Here is a 21,427-nt window from a genome sequence, read left to right as displayed (position 1 = left end):
TCTATATTATTAAAGGGGCTGTCCATCCAGCAAGGCATCCATATGATAACCGTAAAGCAAATATACCATTAGTACATTCGCTTTAAGTGCTGCACATGGATAGAACGGCAGCAGCTTGGGGAAGCCGGTGCCGCGGTCCTGGCCTGGTTCCCGCGTCGTTCTATTACTGATCACCAGCCCGTGTCATTCCTTCATTTGCTGGGATCAGATGGAGTAAAGGATCGTAGTAAGGACCATCTAACGACTATCGTTCTGTGGAATTTAATTTTTTTACACTTTTTATGTTGTATGGTGCTTTCTAGCATTTTTCTGCATTTTTAAAAGGTTTTTATTTGTTAAATACATGTGTTCTTGCAGGTTTTATGTCCAAAAAATGTCCATGCGCTTTGTTTTGTTTTGTTTTACCATTGCATTTTGGGTAAGGGTACTATTTCACGGGACGATAATCGGCCGAGTCGGCCTTATCCGACTGATTATCGCTCCGTGTAATAAACACAGCCGATGATCATTGTCATCAGCTGATCGTTGATATAGGATTGGCCCTATAATTGTCGGGCGCCGATGGCTGTCAATATGCAAACTTTATACTTTACCTATCCACGCTCCAGGGCTCCTCCTGCGGTCTGCTTCTCCCTGGATCCTGCACGCTGCAGCCTCAGAGCGGCCTGTCTCAGCTGACAGGCTGCTCAGCCAATCACAGGCCGGGACTGCCGCGACTACTGATTGGCTGAGCGGCCTGTCAGCTGAGAAAAGCCGCTCTGAAACTGCAGCGTGCAGGATCCAGGGAGAAGCAGACCGCAGGAGGAGCCCTGGAGCGCGGATAGGTAAAGTATAAAGTCCAAGCAAGGGCTGGAAGGACATTGGTAACGATGTACATGCAGCCCTTGTTAAATAAATATCGGCCCGTGTAATAACACCCTAAGTCAATGAGAAAACAACTATGTAAATAGAAGTCTCTAAGCCACTGTTATGTTCCCATAGAGGCAGTTTTATTAATATGCTAATTAGGTAATTTGGTGCCTTAGGGGCGGGACTACAGTTCTTGGTGCACTTATCTATCCATCCACTGATTCATCTCTCTATGTCAGGAACTGTCCAGAGCAGGAGAGGTTCTTTTATGAGAATTTGCTACTGCTCTGGACAGTTCCTGACATGGATAGAGGTGGCAGCAGAGAGCAGTGTGTCAGAGTGGAAAGAATACACCACTTCCTGCAGGACATACAGCAGCTGATAAGTCCCGGATGATTTAAGATTTTTTAGATAGAAGTCATTTACAAATTTGTATAACTTGTCATACACATATATATAGGTACAGTAGAGACCCCATACATCCCTATAGCAGCCCTGTATACAAACACACTTAGCTGGTTGGGCGTCTCTCGTTCCGTATACGGTAAGAACACTCGGCAGAGGATAGATTCCCTCACCTTTTTGGCAGCGTGTTTGTTTTTTGTGCAGCAGATAGAAGAATGAGATTTGTCAGACAGGAAGGGGTGAAGCCCACAGAGGTGACTTGTTTCCTAAGTTGCGGAGAAGCGTTTCGGAATATTTAATAGGAAACTGGCAGCTTAATTTGAATAAGTGAGAACGTGAGGATAAGGCTAGAATTCATTACATCTTCATTTCCAGGAAAATGCCTTCTCCTAGTGGGAGACTAACAGCTGTCTCTGAAGATTACCATTTGCACAGTGTCACAAATTACCTGTTTTTTTTTTCTCTCTCATTGTATTTTAAATGATATCCGAGTCTTATTATGACTTCTTCATCATTGTCGGATAGAGTTTTATTTCCTTTATGTCACAAAAAGTTTGAAGCCGTATAACTGGTTGTCTATGGGGGGAGATTCCCCAGGTGGATATAGGGCCTAGTTATAGGGATTCCTAAGGGCCCCTCTTACATATAAGACACCAATATTATTAGGTGGGGGCCCTATTATAAAGAGCTACTATAACAATTACTTTTTTGTCAGAAAGTTATACAGATCTGTAAATGACTTCTATTTAAAAAGCTCAAGTCTTCCAATACTTATCAGCTGCTGTATGTCCTGCGGGAAGAGGTGTATTCTTTGCAGTCTGACTCAGTGCTCTCTGCTGCCACTTCTGTCCATGTCAGTAAGAAATCCCCATAGAAAACCTCTCCTGTTCTGGACAGTTCCTGACATGGACAGAGGTGGCAGCAGAGAGCACTGTGTCAGACTGGAGAAAAAACACCACTTCCTTCAGGACATACAGCAGCTGGTAAGTATGGGAAGACTTGAGATTTTTAAAATAGAAGTAAATTACAAATCTATATAACTTTCTGAAGCCAGTATATTTAAAAGCTATTTTCTTTTCTCTAGAGTACCCCTTTAATTTTGCTTTAAGGCCCAAGTTATTCCTTAAATTGCGTACTGAGGTTCCAGTCCACACATGATCCTATGGTTAGTGGATCCTTCAAACACCATATGGCGCACACTGTATAGCAGTACTATTTGAAAAATGTATGACACTGGTTTTAGGACAAGGCACAACCCTATACACACTATGGGGGAGATTTATCAAACATGGTGTAAAGTGAAACTGGCTCAGTTGCCCCTAGCAACCAATCAGATTCCACCTTTAATTTTCCAAAGAGTCTGTGAGGAATGAAAGGTGGAATCTGATTGGTAGCTAGGGGCGACTGAGCCAGTTTCACTTTACACCATGTTTGATAAATCTCCCCCTATATGCCACTGTGGAGGTATTGGTTGGTGACTATATAGCTCAGCACTGTAGTGGGGTATTATTTGAGATCTGTATGGCAGTATTATTTCTATATAATACTACTACAATATGTTTTTGTGCTTGTAAAACTGGGATACAGCAATAACTTTTTTTTAAGAATCTTTATTGGGAACCAAAAATAATTCTATGACAATGTTCTATAGATATTTTATTGCTATACAAGTCTACCTATCTAATGTTTTGGGATTTTGAGTCTTTGTTTTTTTCTTCTTTCCTCCCGACAATGAAATAATAGTAGAAAAACCTTCGAATTCCCCTCAGCCCATATGGTTCATGCCACACTAGACTTGTAATGAGACGGGATGTGTCATTCCCTCCAGAGATGGCGAGTAGTCTTTAGTGACATTTATGAGTGTGGTTTATTTCTCTGGATGGTTCCTTGTAATAGTGGAATGTGGCGACATCTTTATATAACCTGGTTTGATTAACATCTTACTAGGTAAAAGGGGTAGTATTATAGTAGTTATATTCTTGTATATAGGAGCAGTATTATAGTAGTTATATTTTTGTATATAGGAGCAGTATTATAGTAGTTATATTCTTGTATATAGGAGCAGTAGTATAGTAGTTATATTCTTGTATATAGGGAGCAGTATTATAGTAGTTATATTCTTGTATATAGGAGCAGTAGTATAGTAGTTATATTCTTGTATATAGGGAGCAGTATTATAGTAGTTATATTCTTGTATATAGGAGGCAGTATTATAGTAGTTATATTCTTGTACATAGGGGACAGTATTATAGTAGTTTTATTCCTGTATATAGGGGCAGTATTATACTAGTTATATTCTTGTATATAGGAGCAGTATTACAGTAGTTATATTCTTGTATATAGGAGGCAGTATTATAGTAGTTATATTCTTGTATATAGGGGCAGTATTTTACTAGTTACATTCTTGTATATAGGAGCAGTATTACAGTAGTTATATTCTTCTATATAGGAGCAGTATTATAGTTGTTATATTCTTGTATATAGGAGGCAGTATTATAGTAGTTATATTCTTGTATATAGGAGCAGTATTATAGTAGTTATATTCTTGTATATAGGGGTAGTATTATAGCAGTTATGTTCTTGTATATAGGGGGTGGTATTATAGTAGTTATATTCTTGTACATAGGAGCAGTATTATAGTAGTTATGTTCTTGTATATAGGAGGCAGTATTATAGTAGTTATATTCTTGTATATAGGGAGCAGTATTATAGAAGTTATATTCTTGTACATAGGAGGCAGTATTATAGTAGTTATATTCTTGTATATAAGGGGCAGTATTATAGTAGTTATATTCTTGTATATAGGGAGCAGTATTATAGTAGTTATATATGCACAAGCCAAAAAGACAGAAATAGCTGCAGAAATGGCATGGGGGTCGCAGGGCCGTCCCATGGCCCCCGTTCCCTGACTGTGCACTCCTGCGGGGTTGGTGGCCACTGATTGGCACGGTGTGGACTTAGTGTAGGGACCCATGTGTATCAGATACCTGCACGATGGTACATGAGGCAGTATGGCTTGATCAATTCATACACAAAATTCTGATGTGTTTTTTATTTAGCCTAGGGGTACTAGTATCAGCCATAGGTGTGAGGTGCAGCGCTTTTTCGTCCCTGAACCGCATTATAGTAGTTATATTCTTGTATATATAAGGCAGTACAGTGGTACCTTGGTTTAAGAGTAACTTGGTTTAAGATCGTTTTGCTAGAAGAGCTCACAGTTTTTCAAAGTTATGACTTGGTTTAAGAGCATTGCTTTGGTTTAAGAGCTCCCTGTACTGGGTGGGAGGAGGAGTGGGGGAGGGGCATGGTCTGTATAGCGGGGTCTACAGCCCTGTACACTGACCCAGGAAGTCTCCCTCACCTTCCAAATCATAGCAGATCTACTTCAGGCTGGGGCTTACATCAGGGGACAGGACTGTGGAGGTAATCTCATAGCTGTACCCCCTCTCTCCCCGGACAGAGAGTGCTGCATGTATGTGCCCACATCTGCCCTGCTCATTCCCTCATGCTCCCTGCAGTCTCTGTCCGCCCTTGTGTTTCCCATCATCTCCATTACTGTACAGTAACTTATAATATCACATATTCTGCTGTCTCTGAATGTTTGTTTCATTTGTTTTGCATGTTATTCAGAATAATAAATCATTATTTTTGGGGTGTGGAACCAATTGTCTGCCTTTCAATGACTTCTTATGGGAAAATTTGCTTTGGTTTAAGAGTGGATTTGGATTACAAGCACGGCCCCGGAACGAATTATGCTCGTAATCCAAGGCACCACTGTATTATAGTAGTTATATACTTGTAAATAGGAGCAGTATTATAGTAGTTATATTCTTGTATATAGGAGGCAGTATTATAGTTATATTCTTGTAAATAGGGGCAGTATTATAGTAGTTATATACTTGTAAATAGGAGCAGTATTATAGTAGTTATATTCTTGTATATAGGGAGCAGTATTATAGTAGTTATATTCTTGTATATAGGAGGCAGTATTATAGTAGTTATATTCTTGTAAATAGGGGACATTATTATTGTATTACTGAAACAAAAGGACAAATGTTCTCACTGTAACTTTGTGGTAGGAAATGACCACCATCTACAATAAGGCTTCAATTCACCTAGAACTTTACTTTGTAAAGGGCCTATTACACTGGTCGTCAGAGGAGCAAACGAGCGCTCTCAGCGCTCGTTTGCTCCTTGTTCCCCGCTCGCTGCCGCCGCTATTCAATGCGGCTGCAGCGAGCGGGTGAGTGCGGGAGGGGCGACTGGGAGCTGCGGGGGGGGGGGGGGGCTTCCCGGGTGATCGCTACATCGTCCGGGCAGCCCATAGGATACAGCAGCGCCTGCTGCCGACACTCCTATTCAACGGAGCGCCGACAGCAGATTGCTGCTATATCAGTCGCTTGTTTTTCAACATGTTGAAAAACAAGCGACTGCAACGATCAGCCGACATGAACGATGTCAGCTGATCGTTGCACTCTATTCCACCGGACGATCATCGTCCGTAGCGGCCGAATACGGACGATAATCGTTTCGTGGAATAGGGCCTTAAGGGTTTGTGTATATCCCTAGCAAAGAGGTGCTTATATATATATCATGGTGTTTTCCTACAGTCATGAATTAAAGGGATAGTGCGGTGTTTAACTATTAGTCACTTCCCGGAAGTGTTGGTGCATTGTACTTACGTGTTCGCTGTCGACCCCGGCCGTCATCTTGTGTCGACGACGTCATCTTCGGGAGGCTGACCAGCCGTCCCTCATGCCCCCCCCCCCCCCCCCTCGGCCGCGTCACAGTTATTCTCAGCCAATCGCGACTGAGCAGCTGAGGGATGGCTGGAGCGGTTTGGCCAGCCTCCCGAAGATGACGTCGTCGACACATGATGACGGCCGGGGTAGTCAGCGAACACGTAAGTATAATGCACCAACACTTCCGGGGTGGAGGGAACACGGGGAAGGGGACCATTCACTTAAATAACACACATTACAGTTGTATAACTTTTTAATGTGTGTTATTTAGTGAATAAAAGTTAAACACCACACAACCCTTTTAACCAAATACAGTCTATGGTCATAACCACACAGTGTCTTTTCTTGGCCGTTTGATGGAGGGATTTTTTTTTATGGCTGTCATTTTGTCATTAAAACTCGTACGTTTAATAAAATTTTACAAACGGTCGCTAAACGTACAATAAAAGGCGTTGTGTGTTAGTGGTCCATATGTTTTTTGCTAACATAAATTACTGTATTTGTGGGGCAGACTATCGTAGCTTGCCGTGCTGCTCAGTCCCACAAATACAACGAATATTGTGTAGTCCCAAATCGACTATGTGCGGAATATACATCTCGTTGTGTATACGGCCAAACACCTTTGTGTTGGCTTTTCAATCTATGTGCATGTGTGTGGCACTTTACTCACTCCAAGTAAAAATTTACTAGACTCCTGACTGTTTTTAAAACTTTTTTCAGCCGATTTTGCAGGTCGCTAACTCATCCCAAGCGTCTCCATTAATTGCTTATTGATAAAATATCTGGCAGGAGCTTTCTTCTCCCACGTTCTAAAAAGGGTTCTATGGGGACGCAAGTAAGAGAGACGAGAGATGAGTGAGGCTCTTAAATAATTATCATTGATTTTCCCTTCTGAGTGTGGAGTGTGTGGAATTTATACCTGTTTATTCATCTTTGGAAGATTTTATGTGTGTAATACCTAGAAAGGGAAGGAAGGAACTTAGGGTGCCTTTACACAGTGAGATTTATCTGACAGACTTTTGAAGCCAAAGCCAGGAACAGACTATAAACTGGGACCAGGTTATAAAGGAAAGACTGAGATTTCTCCTCTTTTCAAATCCATTCCTGGCTTTGGCTTCAAAAATCTGTCCGATAAATCTGTCCGTATAAAGGCACCCTAAGAGGCGCTGATCCCTGTACATCAGCTGGCAGGTGGGGGAGGAGGCATGCTTCTGCAGCTTGACCCCGCCTCCCTGATTAACTACACCAACTATATGATAGATAGCTCAAAGTCTATAGTTCACTTGTATGATTCAGAATAACTCATTGATTTTTTATGTGCCCCTGCCCATATCGTGTCTACAGTGTGTGGCCTTCTTGTGTATCCTGGGTATATTTTGTCTATTGTCCTTGTCCATTGGGACTCTGTAATATATGCTTTGCCCAGTCCATTGGGACTCGGCGGTACTTGCTTTGCCTAGTTCATTGTGATAAGGGCCGTATTACCAGCTGCTGCTACACCTGCAGACGCCCCATCTTCACTCACCAATTAGCATCAAGATTTTTTAGTTTCTGAGCATCGTATTGATATCTGATCAGTCTTAGGCCGCGTTCCCACATTTACTGTATGTTACCACATGCAGCCAAAACCAGACCCTCATGCGGTAACCAATCTTGATAACAGCACATGACTACTGAGAAAGAAATGGGAGCGTGGAATTCTCACCACAGGATTGGTAGATTGGTTGGTAATAGCTCCAGGCGTCACATTTAACACCACCATATCAGACCTGACCAATACCACCACACATTTAACACCACCATATCAGACCTGACCAATAACGCCATACTGTGACTGGATAACACCACCATACCAGACCTGACCAATAACGCCATACTGTGACTGGATAACACCACCATACCAGACCTGACCAATACCACCATACTGTGACTGGATAACACCGCCATACCAGACCTGACCAATACCACCATACTGTGACTGGATAACACCACCATACCAGACCTGACCAATAACTCCATACTGTGACTGGATAACACCACCATACCAGACCTGACCAATACCACCATACTGTGACTGGATAACACCGCCATACCAGACCTGACCAATACCACCATACTGTGACTGGATAACACCACCATACCAGACCTGACCAATACCACCATACGGTGACTGGATAACACCGCCATACCAGACCTGACCAATACCACCATACGGTGACTGGATAACACCGCCATACCAGACCTGACCAATACCGCCATACTGTGACTGGATAACACCGCCATACCAGACCTGACCAATAATGCCTGACCGATACCACCATACTGTGACTGCATTACACCACCACAGCAGACCTGAACAATACCACCATACTATGACTGGGTAACACCGACAGACCTTCCCCCTGCTTCCTTGCTCCCTGGTGCTGTGCCCCTGCTTGGGTGCCTAGTGGTAAATACGGCCCTGTTTGTGATATATGCTTTACCCAGTCCATTGGGACTATATATATATATATATATATATATATATATATATATATATATATATATATATATATATACTTTGCCCATTAAAATTTTTCTCCTAGTCCATTGTGACTCACCAGTATGTTCCGTACCCAAGTTTTTGCGATCTAATGGTATATTCTGTATGTTGCTGACTCAATAATATAGTAAATTTCCAACATTTTGACCGAGCGCAGTACCAGTCTGTGGCTTGCCCATGAACAAAAACCCTATGGTAGATTATCAGAAGTCAGTAGTATGCACCACTAGTCATTCTTCCCCAAACATCCCGTGTTATATTGTATACATTGCTTTTCCATGAAACCTAATCATAATCTTGCGGTGAAATAAATTCTCCCACCTGTGGAAATATAAAAGTTTCAATATTTATTTCTTCATATAAAAAGAGTTAGTAGATTCCTTCCTATGGACATATAATATCTGCTGATATCTCAATCCATCACCTATGAACCAAACGTAAAAAAAAACATTTTTGTTGACCCAAATGATGTACAAATACGGTGATGGATATTATTTTTTTTATTGTTAGAAAAGGATGAAAAATATGAGCACACTTAAGGCCGGACGTGTTTCTTAAATGCTTCTAGATAGAATGGTTGTAAATAGTAAATTGCTTTGTTTTCCTCGCGTGACTCATACGCTGTAACTGTAATACAAGCAGAATTCCATAATGGGCAATAAAGAGAGATTTTTCTGTGAATTTTTTATTTTTTTTTGGTGTCGTGAACATTGAGCGCTCATGATCACTTAATGGGGGTTTATTGATCCACGGTCACGTGGTTACACCATTATACAATTCATAGTATCCGTTATTCCCAGTGATTTAGTGAAAAAATCTAGGAAGTAGATGGTGGAGGAAACCCATAGCCACTCTATAAGAAAATATACCCATTGTCTTGCATTGTATGACATTAGAAAAACATGGCTGCTTTCTTACATCACCACTTTTCCCAGACTTTCGTTTATCGAAAAAATTTTAAACGTGTTGAAACACTAGGATCAGCTGACATTTCGCATGCCGGCTGATCTTGCCTTTTAAGAGTAGGTATTACACCAAATGATTTTTGGCCGTAATCGCTAGGTGGAATACTGCCTTAAGGGACAACAGCAGTGCTGGTTCTTCCAGTCTCTTACAGCGCCTTATATAATACTGCTCCCTATGTACAAGAATATAACTACTATAATACTGCCCCTAATATACAAGAATATAACTACTATAATATTGCCCCTATATACAAGAATATAACTACTATAATACTGCCCCCTATATACAAGAATATAACTACTATAATATTGCCCCTATATACAAGAATATAACTACTATAATACTGCTCCCTATGTACAAGAATATAACTACTATAATACTGCCCCTAATATACAAGAATATAACTACTATAATATTGCCCCTATATACAAGAATATAACTACTATAATACTGCCCCCTATATACAAGAATATAACTACTATAATACTGCTCCTATATACTGCTCCTATACACAAGAATGTAACTACTATAATACTGCTCCTATATACAAGAATATAACGACTATAATACTGCTCCTATATACAAGAATATAACGACTATAATACTGCTCCTATATACAAGAATATAGCTACTATAATACTGCCCCTATATACAAGAATATAACTACTATAATACTGCTCCTATGTACAAGAATATAACTACTATAATACTGCTCCTATGTACAAGAATATAACTACTATAATACTGCCCCTATATACAAGAATATAACTACTATAATACTGCTCCTATATACAGGAATATAACTACTATAATACTGTTCCTATATACAGGAATATAACTACTATAATACTGTTCCTATATACAAGAATATAACTACTATAATACTGCTCCTATATACAAGAATATAACTACTATAACACTGCTCCTATACATAAGAATATATCTACTATAATACTGCTCCTATATACAAGAATATAACTACTATAATACTGCTCCTATACATAAGAATATATCTACTATAATACTGCCTTCTACGTACGGATGTAAAAATACGGATCTGACCATATAGCACATTAAACCTCGCCAGTATAGATATTAATGAGATTTTGCATTTCATTGTCTGTCCTGAATCTTCCGCGTTGCTCTCTAGACGGTAGAATGGGTCACGCTGAGTCCTGGTCTGGGAGGATTCTCTCTTGGTCGCAGGGTTTTCATCGCTGAATATTACACTAAATATAGCTGACTATTTCTGGATGCCTTTTGTTATATATCTTCAGAGTGTTGCCTGTGCCTCGTGTTCTCCATGTTCAGCTCCCATGCGTTTTCGTTCAATACGATCACGATTTAGACCGAGATCTGGACACGGGGGGGGGGGGGGGTGTAATAATGGGACACGTGGTCGTCTCAGCAGTCATTATCTGTTTCTATGGAAGGAAATGCTATCATTATAAGAAATAAGAGAACCTGGTGGGGTATCATCTTTTATATGTTGGTTTTGTCATTGTTCTCTTTTCTTTATTCTTTGAACGTTATTTCCGACCCAGTTTTGCGTTTCTCCAGTTTTGTCTGGGCTGAGACTTTCAATAATGTAAACCTGTCATATTTCCTCCTCTCTGGAAAGCCGACGCTCTCCGTCATTGGTTTCCATAGAGAACATGAGGCCCTAGGTGAACCTGTGCTGTTTCACAGAGGGAGCGGACTGAGGTCCATGACCCACTTAAGATTTAGATTCTAGGCTTTTTTTTTTTGGTTCCTTTTAGGGAAAGAAAGTGACATGGGTGGGGTGAAATATTTATAATAAAAGCTTAAAGGGGTTCTCAATTTAGGACAGTCCTTTAACAATAAGTTCATCATAGAGAGTCCCCCAACAGCAATAAGCTGTACTATGTGTGGAATCCTGGTAAGAAGTGTTTTGTTTCCCCACAGCACCTCCACAGGGGAAATTAAGTATTACACAATTTATATCAATAGGTTGTTTGTGTAATGTTGACTTCCAGAACAACAGATATATAAAACTAGAGCTTAGAATGCTGAACAGAAGTTTTATCCCTACCGCTAGCACCATTAAAAGGAATAGACCTTATCTGTAATACAAAGCACAAACTGTGAACAGGGGTGGCGCTGTTTTAGGTGAAAGCAGTGAGCCCCTTTAAAGCGATGTTTCCTTTAAAACATGGTAGCACTTTAGAGGTACACATAGTTCATTAGAATCATGATCCAAACTTCCTTTCTAATGTCCCTCCTGTATTAGACATCCTTTTCCTGCTGTACACTCCAGCGGGGATTTCAGTCAACTATATTTCCTTCTAACCACACCTACTCGGTTTTAACCCTGGCAACTGTACCCACATGAGGTTCCCACACAATGTGAGGGTGAGAATATTTGCTGAATTCCCAGCCACAATGTAGAGCAGGAACAGGAAATCTGTTACAGGATGTACACTGAACAGGAAGTGGGTCAATGAAGAAAACAGAGAGAACAGTTTGTGTTAGAAGCAGATGGAAACCCTGTAAAATAATTTTAAAAACTGGTTTCATTAAAGAAAAACCCCTTTAACTGTCATGATTTACTGTATTGCATTCCCCTTTAAAAAAAAATCCAAGTGTAAGATTTTTTCCCCCGCTATGTTTTCTGTGGCGTTGATAATCCTAACAGTGTTTTTTTAATATGATTGTACTCGTATCTTCTATAACACATATCTCCTTACATGTGTCTCACTGACCTATCCAATCTGCTGTATTCTCCGCACTTCTCTTGTATACCATATGCGCTGCTAATACATTCACATACGTCTTACATGCCGCGAATAGAGTTTCTCATAAACACTATGGGGGAGATTTATCAAACATGGTGTAAAGTGAAACTGGCTCAGTTGCCCCTAGCAACCAATCAGATTCCACTTTTCATTCCTCACAGACTCTTTGGAAAATAAAAAGTGGAATCTGATTGGTTGCTAGGGGCAACTGAGCCAGTTTCACTTTACACCATGTTTGATAAATCTCCCTCTATGAGTATTCAGTCATTTTTACTTCTGTCCCTTCATGGATTACTTCATGTGGTTTATTCCTTCTCAGCAATACGTTGGTTATAACAGATGAGGTATAGGGGGTATACAGCGTGTGGCTTCATTTATAGGTTGTAGAAATGAGCACAGATCGAGCATGCTCAAGTCCGATTGTTCGGCATTTGGTTAGGCCATAGGCCTGGACTCCCTAGAACTGCATCCAACTTCTTCAGCCACCAGTATTCAAATGCTGAATTATCCGACTCAAGCATGCTGGAGCTGCCCGGCAGCTATAAGGTATTAGGACCAGGTCATACTCCGTTAGGGTGGTGATTGTTTCCCTTAATTTCTATGGGTGAAGTGTAATACCTCATTTCTCCTGTGGTGGTGCTGCAGGGATAATGAACAGTTGCTGCTTTGTTCTTCCAGCTAATCCAGTGATCAATTAATCATCATAGCGATCTTCTTGTTCACAAGTGTCAAACTCAGGCCTTATACCTGTGGCAAAACTACAATTCCCATCAGCTAAGCCTTTGGCTGTTTAGGCATGATGGGAATTGTAGTTTTGCCACAGCAGGAGGGCCTGGGTTTGACACCCCTGTTAATCTTGTTGAATGATGACTTTACTTGTTAAGACCAAGAAATTCTGTTGACTTAAAAGTATTGGAAATCAGTCATTTATCACCTTTCAGTATATTTATTATCACATTTCAGATTCTGCAAACTGGACAGAGAAAAGACGACAAAAGACAGGAAGTTATCTGAGGGATGAGGAGGAGCTGGCAGTAGGCCTACTGATACATTATAAAGGTGAGAGGCCCTGCATCATAGTGTCCACTTATATGGAGACCATTAGGTTTGTATTGGTTTGAATGTGACAAAGGTGTAAGGTCCTTCTGCCCAGTATTATAAATTACATGTTGTAGTTAGGGTCCCTGTAATGGATTTTGTATTAGGGCCCAGGATCTTCTCCTCTAGGGTAATATAAAGTACCTAAGAAAGATCAATACATACTGGGATGTCAGTCAGATAGGGTTATACATTATACAGAGAAGTTCAGAGCTTGTCCATACAGCATGGCCTCCAATTCTGCTGGTAACCTAATAGAATGGATACCCATCACTACCATTACTAAGGAGGGCGTATTTAATATGCCGCACATAAATGCCATATGTTATTTTTTTACTTAATTTTTTTTTCAGACTCCACTTATTTTGTCTATATACAATATACAATATTTCTATAGAGAAAACAGAATACACGCAGATCTGTTCATCACAGCATTGTAAGAAGAAGAAACATTGAGCTCAGTGATTTACAGTTTCCTATAAATTGATTCAATAATAATAATAATGCTTTTATTTGTATAGCGCCAACTGATTCCGCAGCACTTTATACAGTTCTGTCCCCATTATTGCTCACAATCTAAGTTGACCTAACTGCATGTTTTGGGTGTAAGAGGAAACTGGAGTACCTGAAGGAAACCCACACAAACATGGAGAGAACATACAAACTCTTTGCAAATTTTGCCCTTGGTGGGATTTCAGCCCAGGACCTCAGTGCTGCAAGGTACCACTGAGCTACCGTGCTGCCCCTACTTTCCCATAAAATGACTGCCAGGACCAATAGAGAGACCCTTCGAGTCCTGCTTCCCCCTACCCACACATAGAGAAAGCCTGTAAGTCGTGCTACCCCCCCCCCCCCCGCCCACTCCTAGTGAAAGGCTGTGAGTCCAGCTTCCCCCACCACTCCTAGAGAAAGCCTGTGAGTCCTGCTCCCCACCACTCCTAGAGAAAGCCTGTGAGTCCTGCTCCCCACCACTCCTAGAGAAAGCCTGTGAGTCCTGCTCCCCACCACTCCTAGAGAAAACCTGTGAGTCCTGCTCCCCACCACTCCTAGAGAAAGCCTGTGAGTCCTGCTCCCCACCACTCCTAGAGAAAGCCTGTGAGTCCTGCTCCCCACCACTCCTAGAGAAAGCCTGTGAGTCCTGCTCCCCACCACTCCTAGAGAAAGCCTGTGAGTCCTGCTCCCCACCACTCCTAGAGAAAGCCTGTGAGTCCTACTTCTCCACCTACTCAAACATACTGTAGGCCAACACAGCACTAGAAGATGTCACGACCACAACAAAATCCCACTGCAGGTGGCACAATTATATCACTGCATGGTGCCACCTGTGCTTGGTCACTGATTTGCCGGAGAAGACCTCACTCTCTCTTTTCTGAGGAAAATAGGGAGCCCTATTACCTATAGAGAAGGCAAGCTTTTTTATTTTGTAGGCTTTTTAATACTATTTTGGGACACAATTATGGGGCTGTATCTGGAAGAAGGCAACCATGTTTTTCTAATCCTATAAAATCCTTGTAAGGGTGCCTTCACACCTACCGGATCCACAGCGGATCTCACTTCTGCGGATTCGAAGCTAGAACCGCTGCGGATCCGGTATCAATTCACCCCTATGATAGCACATATTCACAGCGGATCTCACTTCTGCGGATTCGAAGCGAGAACCGCTGCGGATCCGGTATCAATTCACCCCTATGATAGCACATATTCAGAATATGTGCTTTAACTCCCTGGTGCCCGCAGCCCCGCCGTCGCATCCCCCCCATCCCGGCCACATCCTCCTATCAGCCCACCCCCAGCCCGCATCCCGCCACCGAGAGCATACAGTACCTGCTCGGCGGCGCGGCTGCAGTGAGGCTGCCGGCTCCGTTCCCGCTCAGAGGAGCCTCACTGCAGCCGCGCCGCCGAGCAGGTAATGTATGCTCTCGGCGGCGGGCCAGAGATGGGCTGATGGGGGGATGTGGCCGGGATGGGGGGGGATGTGCCGCCGCCGGGGATGGGGGATGCGACGGCTGGGCTGCCGGCACCCGGGAGTTAAAGCACATATTCACAGCGGGATGTCAATCCCGCTGCGAATATGTGCTATCATAGGGGTGAATTGATACCGGATCCGCAGCGGTTCTCGCTTCGAATCCGCAGAAGTGAGATCCTCTGTGGATCCGGTAGGTGTGAAGGCACCCTAAAACGGGATTCCCTAGTACCATGGGACACATACATGGACATGACTGACACTAAATGATATCAACATGAACCAGGCTAGCCATAGCTTGGTCATTGCCCTATGCTGTACTGTCTATGGTTTACATTGCGGTACCCAAATAACTTTGCCCAATCAATAAACTTTTCATAGCTTTGGGCACCAAATGTGGGATTAGGGTGCGGGATAGTAATGAAGATAACTTGGATTTGCTCCATCCATAATACACACTTCCGTGCTGTGTCTCCAGCGATCCTGCAGCCGCTTCGGTGTCTGAAACGTAATGAATGATGGCCACGTACCCAGTCCTCTGTAATTGTCCTTGCTCTGTAGTGTGTGAAGACCTCTAGGTATCTGCGGGACTTTCATGTATCCTGCGAGTGTAGAACAATGAGCAGGAATAGTGAGTTATTTCTCCCGGGACCTTCTATCCGACACTATGAAGTCTGTCCAGCCGAGCAGGAAGATCTTAAGTCACGGACGTTGGAATAAGTGCGACGGACGAATTTGCATCCTTGAGCTTTTCGAGCTATATGTCTGCATTAATCTTAATGGTGAAGCTCCAGGGAGATTCCACATTCGAGAGCACAACGTAATCTACAGCCGATAAGAGGAGCACTTTCAGATCTTAGCCGCGCTTAGAAAAATCCAGATAAATTTAATTTGTAGAATTTTAATGATTTGATCAATAAGAATTTGCTCCTGGGCCACAGTGCAAAATTTGTAACTGGAACCCCCACCAACCGTGATATACATCAGTACATATAGTGTAAGAATAACATCCATTTCTAAAAACAATTTCAAACTAAACCTTTTAAAGATTTAAAGGAGAACTCTGGCCCAAATCTATTTTTAATATGTGTTTTCCCTCATTTTCCCTTAATTTAGTAGATCAGACAGGCTTCAATTTCTCTACTAAAAAAAGTGACATCACAACCCAAGTCTATACCTGAAGGGTCCAGCAGGGGGCGTAATTATGAAAAATGGACATATAGTGCTATTTCCCTCAATTTAGTAGATCAGGCAGTGACATCACGGCCCGATCTATACCTGAAGGGTCCAGCAGGGGGCTCAATATATGTATAAATTACATGTAAAAAATAACAGGACCCTCCATGTGGTTTTGTCACAAAATTCGGGTAGCGTTCACCCTGCTGCACAGGATGGGCTGGTACTTTTTTGGTGCAATTAGGCGGCCTGGGGGGATATTGCAGGTAGCTGAATTTCGTGCTAAAAGCACAGGAAGGGCCCTCCTTTTTTTACATGTAATTTCTACCTATACTGAGCCCCCTGCTGGCCCCTTCTGGTATAAATCGGGCCGTGACGTCACTGCCTGATCTACTAAATTGCGGGAAATACCACTATATGTGCATTTCTCATAATTACTGTTCATTAGGAATTTGTCTAACTTTGCTTATGAAATAACATTTAAAAAATAGATTGATTGGCTGGAGTTGTCCTTTAATTTTATTTATTTTACAGTAAATTTGATTTAAAATCACATTTCTGCAAAATGAAAATGATTATTAATATATATGTTCCGCAAACCGACCCTGAAAAGAAATTAACCAATTTAGCAAAAAATAAGGACCTTGTTCACAGAAAGTCACAGAGGTCTATATAGTTTTTGTCAAGGATCAGTAAAATATGGCTGCTTTCCTCCAGAAAACCATGTACTTACCTGCTGCACAGCTGCTCCCCTTCTCCGCTGGTGTGCCAAAGTCCTGGGCAGCGGGCCACAAGAGTAAGTGACAGGGCAGGAAGCCAATGGCTTATCGCTCTGTCAAACACGGTGCAGCATTTGCCTGTATGCGTTCCTGATTAGAAGTGCATACAGTTAAAGGGCCTGATGTATCACTTAGCGGCTCTTACCTCAGTGCTGAATCTGTTTTGGGCTGGCTAGCAAGCGTGTCCAGAATTCCGGATGCTCCCATAGGCTTCTATAGGGCATTCGTGCCAGAATTTCAGATGAAAATAAAACAAGTTCTATAATTTTCTGACCTATTTTTTTTTTTGTCACGGACAGCCTTCATCCTGAAGGGCGTCCCTGCCCAAAAGAAGTCTATAGGTCTGGAAATGTATCTGGATTTGCTGATAAGAAATCCAAATAACTTTTAGTGGATGTGTGCACGGGGCCTAAGTATTTCACTTAATTTTGACCTGTCAAAAATAATTAATGAATTGCAAAATTGCTGTAAAATAGTAAACTTTTTTACCTGATTTTGCAAAAATTGGTGCAAAAATGGTGGTATTCCACCTCATAAACTCCATGTGTAAACACAGCCTTACAGCAAAATCCAGGATTGCAAAAAGGGAAATCAATGTTAAGAGTCTCATATTAATAAAGTGCATTCAGTAAGAGATTGCAGCTTGTTGTGCAATCTAGGCAAGGATACAAAGTGGGGTCAGGGCAGGTCACGGACATGAACTATAGATGCTGGGTCAGTGATTGCTAATTAAAGGGGATGTTCATGAATATCTTTATGGCAGATAATAAAACTGTTATATACCAACTAAATTTATGCACGTTTTCCAATACCTTGTTCTGGATTCTCATGACCTTTTCTATTAGCTAAAGCAGCTACAAAGATTATCTCTCACTCTGGAGGACCCGGCATTATCCAGGTATTATAAAGAGAGTCCATCAATTTCAATCGAAAGGGTGTAATTCCTCTTTAATCCAGTGGTGGCACTGCAGGCAACTTGTAAACTTGCTTCCTGATTCCTCTTCAGCCGATCACTGGGGATTTCAACAGTTTACCAATACTTAAAAAAAAAAAAAAAGGGATGGTCCTGAGATGAGATCCCCCTTTATTGTTTATTTAGTAAAATACTTGATGAGCACTCCTGAGTCGGACATATATTCTTAAGGCCCTATTACATGAAGCGATTATTGGCCGTATTCGTCCGATACTGACTGTTACGGCCGATAATCGCTTTGTGTAACAGAGGACAACGATCAGCCGAGATGCACGATGTTGGCTGATTGTTGTCTTTCATCACTTTGAAAAGTCAACAATCACGATAGCACCGATCTGCTGCTGTAGCTCCGTGTAATAGGAGTGGCGGCAGCAGACCGCCGCTATCTTCTATGAGCTGCCCGGACAATCTAGAGATCACCCGGGCGGCCCCCCGGCTCTTACCCGCTCGCTGACGACCAATGTAACAGAGCCGTCAGCGAGTGCTGACTCGAACCTTGTCGAACCTTCTGCATTCGATTCTCAATGCCTTCTTCGACCGTGGGGAAGGAGGAGACAGCCCGATACCGCCTGCAATTCCGGGATTTGGTCTAGGTAATAGGCTTCATCCCTGTTTTCCAGGCGGTACCTGGGCTGTCTCCTCCTTCCCCAAGGATCGGGAAGGCATTGGGAATCAAATGCGGAAGGGTCGACAAGGTTCGAGTACTATAGAACCTAAGATTTTCCGATGTTTTATCATCTCTAATCAGTAGTAGATAGTGATAATTCCCATACTGTGCAGGTTTGTCAATGTTCTTCCAACCCAAACGCTCAGCATTTGACTCCCGGTGGCTGGAGAAGTTTGATGCCGCCCTAAGGAGTCCTGGAAAACGTATACACCCATAGGCCATAGGCTGTATCCATGTTTTCCTGGCAACCCTAGGGCTGCATCCAACTTCTTTAGCCACCGGGAGTCAAATGCTGAGCGTTTGGGTTGGAAGAACGTTGACAAACCTGCACAGTTCGGGAAGTTTGCTCAACACTAGTAGTAGAGGTTATTGGGGAGTCGGTCCTCACTCCCGATCTGGTGTTCTGTTCATACTGCCAGTCAGTGACTTGCTATAGACAGGATCTTGTAGATGATGATGTGAAAACCCATTACATAACCTTTGTGGCCAGTGCGGCCATAGTCGTCATTAATAAAGTCATCACTTTGGGCAGGCGGCGTCCCAAGTACATCATGTGTAAAAGCAAATTACTTTCTAAAGATGTACGATTGCTGAAACCAAACCTGGTGCTTGGGAAAACAAGGACATATGGGATCCGTAACCGAAGTACACAGCTGTGAACAATACGACAAGGCAAAACATGGCTCCTTTCCAAAGTGAGTGAGGAACGTGGGAGGCATCTAGCCTACAGTAAGCTGATTCAGACACTGCAGCCCCGGACTATGGATTACGTGCAGCCCGGGGAGACACGTGTGTGACAATACGGAGGAGATGGGGCAGGGACATATGCAGGGCTACCAGTGTCATGGCCATAAAGCTCACAGGCAGTGGATGTTGTGGTGTCACCCTAAGGAAATCAGTAAATTACCTATTGTTTCCATCCAGATTTGAATATTTGATTGAAAAAAGTATTTTTTTTTTTTAATTTATTACTTCTATTTACAAATCTCACGTCTTCCAGTACATATCAGCTGCTGTATGTCCTGAAGGAAGTGGTGTATTTCCAGTCTGACACAGTGCTCTCTACTGCCACCTCTGTCCGTGTCAGGAACTGTCCGGAGCAGTAGCAAATTTCCATAGAAAACCTCTCCTGCTCTGGACAGTTCCTGACATGGACAGAGGTGGCAGCAGAGAGCACTGTTTCAGACTGGAAAGAATACACCACTTCCTGCAGGACATACAGCAGCTGTTAAGTAATGGAAGACAGGAGATTTTTAAATAGAAGTAATTTAGGTGGATACTTTTCTGAAACCACTGATTTGAAAACATTTTTTATTCTGCCATAATATTCCTTTAAATCTGAAACCATTTGGAACAACTACTTAAAGGGGTTGTCCAAGCTTAGAAAAACATGGCCTCTTTCTTCCAGAAACAGTGTCACTCTTGTACTCAGTTTGGGTGCGATATTGCAGCCCTGTTCCCTTGAAGTGAATGAAGCTGTGGTAACACCACACACAGTCTGGGTACAGTGGTGACACTGTTCTTGCAAGAAAGTAATTGTGTTTTTTCTAATCCTGGATAATCCCTTTAAGTCCATTACTGAGTATTCTCAACTAAAATTGGATTGGAAAGTTGGATTGGGGTCCAACTGATGGGAGTGAATGAGACAATGGTTGAGCGCTCCATTCTTTGGGGTATAGTTTCCCTCTGATCCTGTGATCGGTGGATGCCACTGATCAGCTAATTTTTTCCTGTCTGGTGGATAGGCAATAACTTTTGGAATTGTGAGATACCTACATGCCCCCCCCCCGGTATGGTCCTGTCATACGCCACAAGTTATTATTACCTGACCATTTGCACTTTCTGAGAATTTTCCCGCCTCTTGGGGATCTCTGACAGATCTGCAGAGTTTTATAACAACATATTCGTTAGTTTCTTACTTCCTTGTGCACGTGAGGTGGTTAAGGTGATCATTATGGCTCGGAAGTCCCGATCTGGTACGCTGGATGCAATTTATTATCCAATATATCCTTCATTATAAGATATTATATAGGAAGGAGAAATGCTGGGGAAAATCAGGCCTAGAAATAGAAGACTCGGCTACATAACCCTTCTTGGTTGTCTTACCGGAGTGTACAGCTATACATTGTTCCTGGTGTCTGTTAACTGCAAAATCCTAAATAAAATCTTATTAAAAAAAATTATATATATATATATATCATTTTTTTTTTAATAATAAAGACCTGATTTACCCCCTAAATTAGGTGGTCTATTTTGGCATTTTTCAGCACCGATGTGGATTAAAAACTTAAAAGAGCCTAATTCGCAAGGCTCTCGCCAAAACGGGTAAACAATGTTTTTTTCTGTCCCGTATTGAAAATAAAAGACAAGTTTTTAATCCACATCGGTGCTGAAAAATTTAGTTTTTTGGATGCTGAACTTCAAAGTGATTTGTTTTTGTGGGGTACTATGGTAAAAAAAAGTTTTCAAATCAATTGGTGTCAGAAAGTTTTACAGATTTGTAATTTATTT

General features: G+C 42.0%; 1 protein-coding gene across 3 annotated transcripts in view; it reads left to right on the top strand.

The window, feature by feature from the left end:
• RAB27B (RAB27B, member RAS oncogene family) overlaps positions 1–21,427 on the top strand; it is a 156,669-nt gene that overhangs the window by 70,237 nt on the left and 65,005 nt on the right. For all 3 annotated transcript variants that reach the window (XM_069963169.1, XM_069963170.1, XM_069963171.1), the window contains exon 3: positions 13,224–13,319. The gene's annotated coding sequence lies outside the window, so the exon portion shown is untranslated. The remainder of the gene's footprint in view (positions 1–13,223; positions 13,320–21,427) is intronic.

Source organism: Dendropsophus ebraccatus, chromosome 3, assembly GCF_027789765.1.
Source record: "Dendropsophus ebraccatus isolate aDenEbr1 chromosome 3, aDenEbr1.pat, whole genome shotgun sequence".
Taxonomy (NCBI): Eukaryota; Metazoa; Chordata; class Amphibia; order Anura; family Hylidae; genus Dendropsophus; species Dendropsophus ebraccatus.
Note: the sequence above shows the minus strand (reverse complement) of the source record. Positions and strands in the feature narration are given on the sequence as shown.